The sequence below is a fragment of the Ptychodera flava genome, chromosome 2, assembly GCF_041260155.1.
Source record: "Ptychodera flava strain L36383 chromosome 2, AS_Pfla_20210202, whole genome shotgun sequence".
NCBI classification, from domain to species: domain Eukaryota; kingdom Metazoa; phylum Hemichordata; class Enteropneusta; family Ptychoderidae; genus Ptychodera; species Ptychodera flava.
In genome coordinates, this window is record NC_091929.1 from 9,687,385 (window position 1) to 9,700,504 (window position 13,120).

Consider the following 13,120-nt stretch of genomic DNA (forward strand, 5'->3'; position numbering starts at 1 on the left):
TGCTAGATACTGGTACCCTTCCCGGAGCAAGGCCATGGATCAGACTGACACAATCGGTCGTGTGGGGGCGCCTGTCACCTTCCACTGTAAGTGTTTTTGGCATGGCAGACGGTCACTCATTCAGGAATGCAATTTATGTCTAAACATTTATCAAACTATAGATTAAATTCAAGTGTTATATGACACCAATAATAGTAAACACAGAAAACACATTCTAAAGGCAGTAAACAGAATTTTTGATTGATTTCTCATATTGTACAAACATAAACAAACAGCGATTTTCTACACAAAACGATATCCATGCACATTTCCTTTTTATCGAAAATCACCGCCTGTGATTAGGGTCATCGTAGAAATTTCATATATATATATAATATATATATATATATATATATATATATATATATATATATATATATATATATATATATATATATATATTATTCTTAGTCATCATCTTCGACAACAATTTCTTCGTCGTCCATTTCCTGCTCTGAACGTTTTTTCTTAATCCTAACAATTTTCAGTCCAAGTTTCCTTGCTTTCTTGTGATTGAAACCTCTGGAACTTTCAAACCATTCCTTGTCTCCAATGTAGGTGTCTTCGTCAGGTTTCTGTCCGGGCACTTCGCGTCTGCTGTGAGAATAAACCGCCTGTAAGCAAAAATACATATTGAACTTCAAATGTCTTTTTTTTGCTCAAGGTACATGTAGAATCCCATGCACCTCGATCGGGGACAGATATTCGAATTTTCCATTTTTTAAGATGCTTTTCCGATCTACCACATGTGTGAGCTCATTTTGAAGCTCTTGGAGTAAATTAAGTTTTCTTCGCCTTCTCATTTTTTCGAAAAATCAAAGTTTATTTTTTTCCATACAGTTAACACAGTAATGGCGATTTTGAATTTGAATATTCGTTAAATGTTAGGTATTTTTTGTCTCTAAGTACCATTACATATTTGCCCCCCCCCCGATTTTATTCGTGATTTTGAGAAAGCTTCCTTGAGGAATGTTTTAAAGTAACTTTAAGTCTTTCAGTTTCAAGGCACGTATTACCATGGTTTCATGTTTAATTTCGATTTACACTCTCAAAAGGGCGAGTTTCGTTAATATCTTTAAAAAGATAATTGTAAAACTGTGAAACGATTATCAAGATTGTGATGAAAATGATGGTCGTAGTTGTGGGGTTGTAGTGATTGTGATGATGATGATGATGATGATGATGATGATGATGATGATGATGATGATGATGATGATGATGATGATGATGATGATGCCAGTTGTACTACTGCTGGTGCTGCAACCCCTGGCACAAAACTAATTGCAAATTCTGAGTAAAATGCTACAAACTGAATGCTATGTTGATTACCTGGCTACATGACGTACACTTTATCGTCTGCGTTTTTTCGAAATCTTCCGACAGTTCCTCGAGAATCAACTTTGACCTCGGATGTTTACATATCTCAATGTCTTCCGACATAATTGCCGACGTTTCTGGAAAATAGAAATAGAGAACATAAAACACGGCACAAATTAGCCAAGGCGCCTTCTTTTGCCGCAAAACATTTCTTTATGAAGACAACGCCGCCATAAGGGCAATAAGTGTGATATCGTCCTCTCGGTAGTTGTTTGATTATGTTGTAGCGTCATGGTGATGCCAACGGTAACGATGTTTGTGTTCACAATGTTGTTTTATTACCGTATCACCATGGTAACTGGTGACATTTTTAGTACTTATTTTAAGGCATTACTTTGATGACAATTTTTATCTTTACATTGTTTTCGCTTAGTCCAAGTTCTCGTCTTTTTCACGTCAGTATCCCCCATAAATGCTTTTATACACTTCATTACGAATTTTATCGTGTTAGCAAAAAGAGGGAGCGTAGAGAGCGCCCTCGAGCGACGGATTTTTCAGTCTACAAAGTCATTCGATGTTGCCAAGTTTCGTACTCCTTATATTAAATTATAGTCACAGTAATAGGCCACAATGACTGACCAATATCCGTAAACTTTAAAGACTCATTTTCGTGAAAATCGACAATTTAATTTTGCACCATGGAGTTGACTCAAGGATGGATGTATTTCATGTAGCGGCAAATTTAAGGTAATTTGTTTCTCTGGTACAAAAATATAAACGGTGACCGCTAATTTTATATTCGTGATTTTTAAAGAGAAATTAAAATATCATTAATATAAGGAAAGGAAAGTTTGTGCAAACTGGTAAGTTGTATACTGCTTTAATAACGATATAAAATCAAATATGACATTTTGTGATGTCTCGTTGTAAATGTTCGGTAACAACGGCTTTGCCGAACATCATTTTATGTCAGAAGTATCTCAAACTTCCCGATATAATTTGTGGAGACATTCACAAGTGAATAACTATTTAAGGCAGAATACGCTAGGGTTACAGCTATTCAGACTCAGATTTTAACAATACTAGTTGGTCTACCACTTGTTGGAGTTCCAAGATCATGGAGTAAATAAAGTATTATATTTTTGTGAGTACTACGGCCATTTTGAATTTCAAGTGTCGGTAAATATTGGGTAATTTGTTTCTCAGGTTCCAAATTTTGGACGGCGACCCGAGATTTTTATTCTTGATTTCGAAAAGGAATTGTTTCACATTCATTACGGAAAGTTTAAGCAAAAGTTCAAGTATTTCCAGTTTCGAGACGCATACTACCTTAAAGGGAAGGGGTCGGTGGAAGTATGCTCAAAGGTCGCCGCGTAAACACTGTATCTAAGGCATTTTGGCGACTGATGAAAGTTAAAATATGTTTGTCACTATGTACATTTTAACATTGAAGGTTGCAGCTATATGTTGACGTATGCATCTAGATATCGTGCATGAAATACATTGTTTGTAAACAAGAAATCGCACAGGCGCAGTGCCGACGACCCCTCCCTTTAATTGGAGTGAGCTCAATCATCTCGTACTTTTGAAAGTTCAGACGGCGGCCATTCCCCCTAGACTGAACCCTAATTAGATACTTTATGTTGCTTGCTAATTTTGCTATTGAGAACTGTCCACAGAAATACTTTCTATGCCCCATTGTTTACTGACAATGCTATTTATTTATTGTTGTGTTTACGTTTCGCTGTCATGTCAACCGTAAATAATTTACAAGTCTTTGTGGCACAAAGCTAACCAACTGTGACGACATTCTGTGCCACTGTTTTAATGCAATTTAAAGTAATATTCTGAAACTACGGGACAAAACACCTGTTTGCTCTGCTCGATGCGCTACACTGACTTTTTAAGAGACTTAAACTCACGTCAATTGCTTTTCAGAGGGCTTCGCTGCTAAGATACTACTACACTGCAAAAGATGTTGAGAGACACTAAAGAAATTTGCAGTGGTATCAATTTACCAACAGTCTGCGTACATTCTTTAGTTGCTTTCCTCCTTGATGTCGTGTTAGGTTTTAATATTACCTGTCGATTTTTTTCTGTTGTTGACACAAAATATATTATTGCTGACACTGTATCTAATTTAAACCGTAATGAGAAGGTGCAAAGTTGACAAAGAGGGAGTTTAGTAAAGCTGTCAGATTAAAACTTTATAAATCGTTTATTCTCAGTAGTGAGCAGGGGAACATATAATTAAATATCTCTTGGCTTTCAATGTTGGTGTATTTTCTGGAACAGAGTTTTCTTTCTCATTTTCGTGCTTTGAGTAGAGATTACTCTTAAGATTTTCAAACGGCCCGGGGTGTTCGGCAAATGTTGAAAACATCTAAGCTTACTCAACGGACTGTATACTCCAACAGTTAAACAACTGCTGGAGATTTCTTGTCAAATATAGAAACACATTTGAGGAAACGTGTTCAGTTCGTTTGGTTATTCTATTACATGTAAAGCCTGTATTTTGATATTTCATATGCTATCGCTCCGTGTTTGATTTTTTAAGATGACGAATCGTCCCATGCTAAGGTGCTTTACGTGAAGAAGTGACCCATAGGGGCGCATGCGCGTAAGTACTCCTCCGGGCTTTGTTGCTCCCGATTCAAGTGACCTTGAAAAGTGCATGCAGTGTTCAACTTGACAGCACAGCCTATATGTCTGTAATGACTAATCTTATTTTGTTTACAACTGATTTACAGTCCGGACTAAAATTAATTTATCAACAGGTAGTATGTATTATATATAGTGTTTTGTGTTAGCAAAGCTACTTTCTTGTTTTTTTTGTTTGTTTTTTTTGCATGGAAATTCATCTGTGTTGGTAGCAAAATTATAGTCAATTGAACTTTTGATCTCAACACACTAGATTTTAGTCACTGAAATTTTCGGTTGCAGCACTACAACCTTCGTCAGCAGAATAACCCGATACTTTCTATTAGCAAAGCTACTTTCTATTCATTTCGACAAACATAGGGGCCCAGAAATACATATTTGTTTCACAGAAACGAATTATGAAAATATTGTAAACAGTTTCACTTCTTAGTCTTTGAATTGTCAAGCTCAAACTATTTCTCATCACGTGACACTGTCGCCATTTCGATTTTGTGTGTTTTATTTTGTAGCTTGATCTATGCATTGGAAATGAGGGTGGGCAAGTTAGCGTTTCCTAGAAGTACCTGTGTGGAACCTGTTTGAATCTTACACCAAAGAGGTTTAAAGTACGCTATGTCCGCTGTGCAAAGAACTATTTTGTACATACTACTTTGTATACGTAGTTGCGGATATTATATTTTGTGACTTTTAGGCAGAGAAGAAGTAACTGTAGTTTTAATCAGCATTGGTACATCGAAAACACATACCACTAACAACCCTGGGTCTGTCCTGACACGCACACAGTCTGGCTAATTCCAGAATCTTAACTTCAATATCCTTCAGCAAATTTACCCAAGAAAATACAAATCTTAAGTCTGTTTACCTAAAGCATTTATCGTCTAACTGCCGAAGAGTTTCAAAGGAATTTACTTTCAGCAGTCTGTCGGCACGTACGCAGTTCAACAAGTTAACACTCCAAGCAATTCTTTTGTCGTTAACGCGCTCTACTCAATAAAAAGTGCAAGCAGGATGTGTTGTGAATCAAAATTACGCAATTAGCTTATCAAGTCATACCAAACATATCCCATGGAGACTGGAAAATACGTTATTTATTCAGTTCTTTTTTGTGGTGATCTTTCGAAAATACCAGCAGCTATATCTGACCTACATGGTCTTGGCATACTTTATTGGCATTTCAATATGCTTTCGATCAAATATCAAAGTAACCAATGGCTTACTGTCAAACATTTAATGTATGGTTGTTCACGACTTACGTTAAATTGAATTCATCCATAAATGATAAATTTCAAATTTGAATGAATGAGTGGGCATTTTAACAGTTTTAGACCCAATATTGGCAAAATTTACGACCTCAACAGGACCATTTCTAATATTGAAGAGTGTACGAAAGTAGTTTGGTCGTTTTTGTAGTTTAGCAACGATTTACTATATATAACTGGATGCAACATGATGAATTCAATTTAACGTAAGTCGCGAACGTTAAACATGAAGTAATTTCTGTATTTCCAGGTACTTTTACAATGGATCATCCAATGAGCGAATTAAATTCGTCATGCTACACTGCCTCCGTGCATATCATTTGGGGAAATTATGCCGGTGTAATTGTACTAAGAAGGTCAGGCATAGGTGTTCGACCAAGCGATAAGCATTCCTGAAAGGAACTCAAAATTAGACGAAGAGTTGGGTTTCAAACTGACTTCATGAAATAAAAGAATTCAAAATGACTTGATGGCGTTAAGAATTCACAGGATGTAACATTTCTAGGTTGAACAATGTGGTGTATATCTTTAAAATGAACGTATTCATGAAGTTTACGGAAACTACAGCTATCGTATTCAGTATCAGATATTAAACTGAACAGCGGGTGTTCACATATTGCTGAAAATTTCAAAGTATGAATGCACGTGACGTCATTGAACTGCTGCGCATGTCACGGTGTTAACTGTAGTTTATGTTTGCATTTCACATGGTAATTTGAATGTCACTTGTCTTGAAATGGCGTAATCCTACAAAGATGTTACCGGACTGTTGCCATGGAAACGGCAAATATGAGAGAAAAGGAAACGACAGGGCAACACTTATTGCCTCCTGAATCCTACAGAAGGAAATCAATTATTTATAAACGATAATAATGAAGCCACGTTCTACACAATTCTCCAAAAGCGGCTCATAATATGCAAAATAGCTGCTCGTATCTTTTTTACTATGATTCTGCAGAGGAAGAACCGCTAGCGACGCTGGCATTTAAAGTAATTATAACACTTATATTGAATAATATGAGATGCTTATTTATGATTTTTTTTTCAAGAAATTACCTTCTCTGCTCCTAAAAATAGTGCTGCTTTAAGAGCCGTAATTTATAGTATAGTATTTATTAAAACTTCCTCGAGCCCTCCTCGAAGGAAGGGCCGTGTTAAAACCTTAGCTTCCACCGTTTCAAGGCATTTTTTTATTATTATTATTATCTGAACTGACATCATGCTGTCACACAAATGCTGTTTATGGAAAGAATAAAGAACCTGCAGTGACGTCACCAACAAGGTCATATTATCATTATCGGCATGGCTTATATTATCTTCTATTGAAAATGCATTTCTGTCTCAGCATGTCATAATCATTACCGTATACAGAATATTGGCTCGACAGTCTGCAATATTTTGAACAGATTTCCTGCAAAATATGCCCGACGTCTCAGCTTGTTGATAATATCGACTACAAGCAGAAGTGTTCAAAAACACCCATGATCAGGTACAAAACTGAGCAACAAACCTTAAAATCGTTGGATTGCCTCCTTCAAAGTCATCAATCAGTACTCAAAAATACAATTTCTATTTGACCGTGCAATTATTTGATGTTGTTCCCTTTTCATAACTTAGCGGTATTTGTGATGAACCACGTGACTGTACATTTTATCATGAACTAACCAATTTAATGCAATTATCAATATCGCGACATCCCATCTGGATCTACTTTTAAATATTTACAACATTACAGTTACACTTACTTTTTTTCTCTCTCCACAAAAGTACTTCTATCATTTATTGGACAATAGCAAAATAAACAGCTTTTGATAATGCGATGTACATACGAGTTAATGCGGCTAGGCTCGACTAGCGCATAGCTATATTCATAGCTCCATGATGACAATATAATGATGATGATGATGATGATGATAATGGTGATGATGATGATGATGATGGTAATGAGGATGATGACATGTATGATGTACTCAAACATATTTGTATTCGCACATTGACAGGAAATATTTCCCCCTGAAGCGCGGAGACTTTGGCAAGTTATGATGAAAAATCATATATACAAAGAAACAAGTTTTGTTTATCGTAACTCTCCTCTAGTATTGGTCTTCGTTACAGAGGCGCATTTTTGTTCTAAAAACGGTGAGTGGTCCGGAGCTGTTCCTATCTTTGTCAAGAGAAATTATTGAAATATTGCTCGATTAAAGCTGTTTGCACCCGACGAGTCAAAATTATGTTGATGCCAAGTTTTCACTTGAGCGATAGAGCAATATACATACAATATGACGTCATCGCCATTCAGGTTAAATGTTAATTTTCTATCTTAACGAGAAACTACAACAACGCAGACACAAAACCCTAGTGTTTGTTTGAAAGGCAAGACTGGAAGTGTTGGCCATACACGAGGTGTGTAGGTTAGAGCATCTTCTAATAATTCGAAAGCAGTCGTCGACTTGCATGCAAAGCGAAGATCATGTCACTAATATGAATGCCTCGATCAATACGATTGCATCTTTCATTGCTGGCCTCCATAGATTTCCTCTATTTATGCTATTATCAAGCATCTGTAATTATCGAGAAAATTTGCCTGTAAAGTGTTTCTATTTTATGGAAAAGAGTTTTTTTCTGCCTTGAACTTGATAGATGATGTATAATAGGAAAACCTGTATTCAATTTATGATTGACAGTATTCATTTTATGGAGCATGCAAACATTAACCGTTTGGCGAAAATCGTTGAAGGTGGATTTATCGCCCTTGATCAATTCTCTCGGGTCATGTACTCACAGTCGTACGCGTGAAGTGGGTACTGACTCTTGGTTCGGAAATGTACAATTTAAATGTAACACTTAGAAAGTGATCTTAAAGTAGCCAAACATTGCAAAGTGACGTACCAGAGCGTTGCCTAGTAACAAGGTGAAACGATACGCTTGCTCGTAAAGTGCTGTTAGCTTACGGAAACTTTGATCTTTTTTTTCTGAACAGACAAACGAAACGTGACCTGATTCGCGTACATCGTCATTCGCTAATATAATTCCTTAATGCTTACAAACTTAATGGTTAAAATTGAGTATGATAGCAACAGACGAAATCGATCTCCAATCATGAACTTCTCAGGTCAGTTTCCTTGACCTTACTTAATATGAACACGATTGGAACTAATTTCGGATAATTGGATCTACATGTTTTTTCAAGTTTCTCAAAAGTGTTACGTGCCAAATAGCTGAATGTTGCAATATTACAAATTACTCATAAATTAAGTATATAACTTAAAAAGAAAAGCAGATGAGCTTACATTAGCAGATTAAAACAGTTAAAACGACCTTACTTCACCATTCAATTATCCCAAATTAGTTCCAATCGTGTTAATATGACATTCGTTGTCCTAATTTTCTGACACCAAACTCCATAAACTATTTGCAGTATTTCCAAATATCTTGTTCTTTCAGTAAAACCCTGAACGCTAGACTTGGTTCAAGTCTGTGATTTGTGAATGTTTGAGTGGAGTGAACCATGATTTGTATTTTGCTTTCATGTGAAACGCGCGCGTGAGTGGAGTGGACGCGATGAGTGAGAAACTAACTCACTATAATGCGCAGACTCAAAGGTAACGCATTCAATCGCTGGGAAAACCTGGCCTGGGCTACCAAATTCCGAATAAGTTGGTACGAAATAGGAGAGACTCAAGAGAAACCATTATAAATGATTTTATTTTTTTAAAATTCACCGACTTGAACCAAGTCTACCTGAACGCAAGTACCAATGCCCAACGGAACGTTGATTTTGACAAGGTCACGGTGGTGAGTTTAGGTCCGACTAGAATTCATTCGTCAACAATAACATAGCATATTATACATAATGTATTTTTGGCATTGCTAATTCTATTTATTTTAGATACACTTTGAGAAGTAAAGTCAAAGACAATGTTCATAATCAATGAACTTGAACCTTTTCAACTTACAACTTTTGCCCAGTAAATGTAAGAACCTTACATTTCTGAATTTGTAATATATGTGAACTCTTTTAGACATACTATCTTACGTTGTTCGTGAGTTGCTAAGCAACGCTTGTAAGGTTTCGTATTAAGTCAGCCAATTTCATTTAATCACTTAGTTCGTAAAACTTTGCACGAAAAAAGACTATAGACTGCGAACACACTAACATTATCAGACTCATCATTCTATACAGACACGCCATTTTACATCACTGTGAACCTTATTAGCTAAGATACAGGTGGAAAAAAAACGAACAACACACAATAAAGCATGTCACCTATATCCGAAACATAAATTCAGGATCCCGGGGGCGGGGGTGGTCGTGAGGAGAGCGCCCAAGAGAAGCCTAAAGACTGGTTGGCCAGTCTACTTTAATCATTTCAAGTTGTCTGTCTATAATTGTTTGTATCTAGTGGGCGAATCTTTTCTTGTTAAAAAAAATCATTCTTTCATTGAAACGTACCGTGCGTATTGTACTTTATGCACTCTCCCCGTTGCGTTCTCTCCCAGTTTCAAAGTTCCCAGAGGTTCTGAATGTGACATCGGACAGATAATGACTATGCATGTCTGTCAGAATGATGTATAAGGATGATCATCGTAAACCCAATAATCTATCTGTGATTTGTAATTGCTCTCTGTAATCAGCCTCATCTGAAAAACACAGCTATCTGTCACTATAATTGACTTCACCAATGCATGTACGGGCACATACTGGGTTTTGATAACTGGTCAATTGGACCCCGCATCAACTGGACCCCGGTCAACTGAACCCCGTACCCAAGTCAGCTGGACCTTGCACCCAAGTCAACTGGACGACCCTAAAATATTTTTTTGCCAAAGCACCCTGGATCTAATCGATTTCACTCGAACGTTGAAGTTGTTTTTTGACATTATGATCTACTACTTGCAGTGCCATTCTGGGACGTGATGAACGCAAATTAAAAAAAAATCTAGAACTCTTGACTTTAATCACACAGGCGAACAGGTTTAAATATATGTGAACATGAAAATTCTGTGAATTTGCGTAAGTAAATCCTGAGGACAGAACGTGCGTTGTACCCGAACTTTCGTGATAAGTTCTAAATCAGCAGTTACAGACAGTTGTGGTAGGCTAATAGGGGATAATTCACTACGAATGTGGGTCCATACAATATTATAAGAAACAAAACAACTTTCAACACAAGTGGGTAGTAATCACAAATGATTAAAAAAAGATAAAATGTTTTAAAATGTCGAGTTGTTCAGGGCACGGTTGAGGTTACCGTGTTCAGGGTTTAGGGTCGAGTTGACTTGGGGTCCAGTTGGTTTTGGAGTCCAGTTGACTGGTCCAGTTGGTTCGGGGTCCAGTCGTCTGGAAAACCCTGGTTCTGACGCTGTACCTGTCGTTTTCAATTAAGTACTCAACGCTTGACGATGTTCAGCATACATTGTTGTTGCTCTACGCTTTCAACGGTTAAAAAGGTGACTTTGCGGGTTACTTATATTGGGGTTCAAAATATAACAGAACTATAAAATGTCATTGCTTTGTAAAAATTCCGGATCCGAGAGCAGTGGAGCAAGTACTTGTGACACGCACGGCAGTGATACAGTGGGAGAAAAATTCCATGAACGTTATAACAAAGATAGCCGTATTGCAAAGACTGAAACTGACAGAATGCCGCTCTCTTTTGAAATTTTCAAACATGAAATCTCAGTAACAAAGACAGCCACGTTACAAAGTACAGTACAAGCAACGGCCGCTGTCTTACCTGTTATTTTCGGTCGATTTAGTCTTCTTGTTCTGCGCTCTTCGTAACCTTTCGGTTGACGACAGAAAGTCACGTCAGCCAGGCAACTGCCCTTATCGGTATGTCGACTTGGACTGTTTGCTTTCTGTGTTGACCAAGTCGTGAAATACTCTGTGTACCGGGTGATCGTTGAATCGTAGCTGACTGAACAACCAGAGTGACTCCCTATATCTTATTTATATTGAGGACCTATTGTACTTACCAGCCTTTCACAAGACTTGTACAGTACGTCGACGGCCACATCAAATTTTCTTTTGTTGAACGCTCATTATAGACCCATAAACATCAGCCTCTCTCTGAGGGCTTGTTTGGGCGCGCAATGTTGTATATGTATTATTGTCTGGGAAATGTGAGGTCAGAAGGCCCTATAGTTGATTGTATTTTATCACGTAGCCCTGGGGTGATTTGTTAACTATCCATACGACCCTAGAACAAACAGAAGACGCATGAAACACTCGGGTCTACCACCTTTCGGAGCAACAGGTGGTCACGCAATGCTGACATATTATCCAGGTGTTTGAATCAGTCTTTTCTTTGTACAGAGCTGGAACGCATTCTTCTCACATTACTTTTCTGCCGTACAAACCAAGGCGTGGTGTACGTACGCAACGAGGAATTCATCGACAAAGAATTTGTAACATATCATTCCCGGATGTTTCAACAATATCGCACACGGATGGGTTAATGTAATCATACTGCAGGTGCCATACAACCTGTTTCTTATTATTGCACACACACATACACACTGTAAATGAAGCACAGATGACAAATGCAAACGCCTAACATTGTCAAGCGTCATGGGTCGTCACCATAACGACATAACAACACTGTATTTATCTTTCGATTTTCAATAAGTAGGGTTCATCCGGGTACTTCTGAGTTAAATGATCGTGTGAACCCTGGGCACACAGTCCATGTAGCCGACAATGAGATGCAAATGATATGCGGTCAAGGTCTCCTCAACTAACTTTCAGCTGGTTCTTCACTTTCTACTATTTTTATAGTATTTTTTACAAAGGCACAGACTTATTCTACCTGCAACTTAAAACTGATAGTGATTTTGTAGCTCATTCTTACTATTTTTCATAGTTTTTGGTAGCCGGTAACAGACACTTCGTGTTCGTGTCGGCTACATGGACGATCTGCCGAACCCTGGCCTTACCGGTTGCTACACGCCACCTCACTACAATGTGCTCTGCAGGTAATTTAAAAAACTGAGTGGATAGACATTGTGTAGTACATTTGCAGTATAACGTATATGACTACTCTTAAAGGTGGCTTTAAAACAGCAACAATAAAGTCACCTACATTCACACTAGCATTAACAAAAAAACTTCATTTTCCCACAGGGTTCAATGGAATGTTTTGATAAAACTACGCTAATATGTAGTGTTTTCATCTCCAGGGTTCCCGTTAATACGGTGAACAGTCGACAAAACATTGTGATTGTGCACACAAAGGCAATAAGCCACGTACAACAACATACTTAACCTTGTAATTATCCCGGTCGTCAATACCCTCAGCAGGTACTAGGTCACGTGACAGACTGTTTGAGAGGATCGGTGTCATATGCGTAGATAGGTCGCAAAGGAGTAGCTCTTTGAATCATTGAGCTGCTCTCAAGGCATACATTTTAAATTATCGTGTGGGCTTCTAGACGAGACAGGAACTGCTTTTGTTGAAAGGAGTAGGTCAATTTTATGTCAGAAACAAAAATGTCCTTCATTATGTTCAACCACAACCTAAAGATGTCCGGTCGGTGTGTACAGGCTGTGACTAACTTCAAAAGTAGATGGAAATTTTTGGTTCATTGCGCGAGGAGGTAAAGTGCAAGTCGGGGTAGGTGTCGGAAAGGGATGGGGTAACAATTTTCGTGTACATTTCGAGTAAAAACAGTTGATCAGAACATAGACCCCTGAAAAAAAAACTTGAGGGTCGAGGTTTATTATCAGAAAAGGCAAATTAGCCGATGTTTGTCATTATTTTCACCATAAAAGCAAAAGACAAGTACGCAACGTAACCCTTGCCTATCATAATCTTTAAAAGAATGACGAGTCAAGGACAGCA

General features: G+C 37.7%; 1 long non-coding RNA gene across 1 annotated transcript; it reads right to left on the minus strand.

Annotated features, from left to right (window-relative positions):
• Positions 1-389: 389 nt before the first annotated feature.
• LOC139113955 (uncharacterized) lies at positions 390-11,246 on the minus strand. The gene is made up of 3 exons (XR_011547782.1): positions 11,015-11,246; positions 1,369-1,493; positions 390-653 (listed from the first exon to the last, which is right to left on the minus strand). It is a non-coding gene; the product is annotated as an uncharacterized lncRNA (long non-coding RNA).
• Between the last annotated feature and the right edge of the window lie 1,874 nt (positions 11,247-13,120).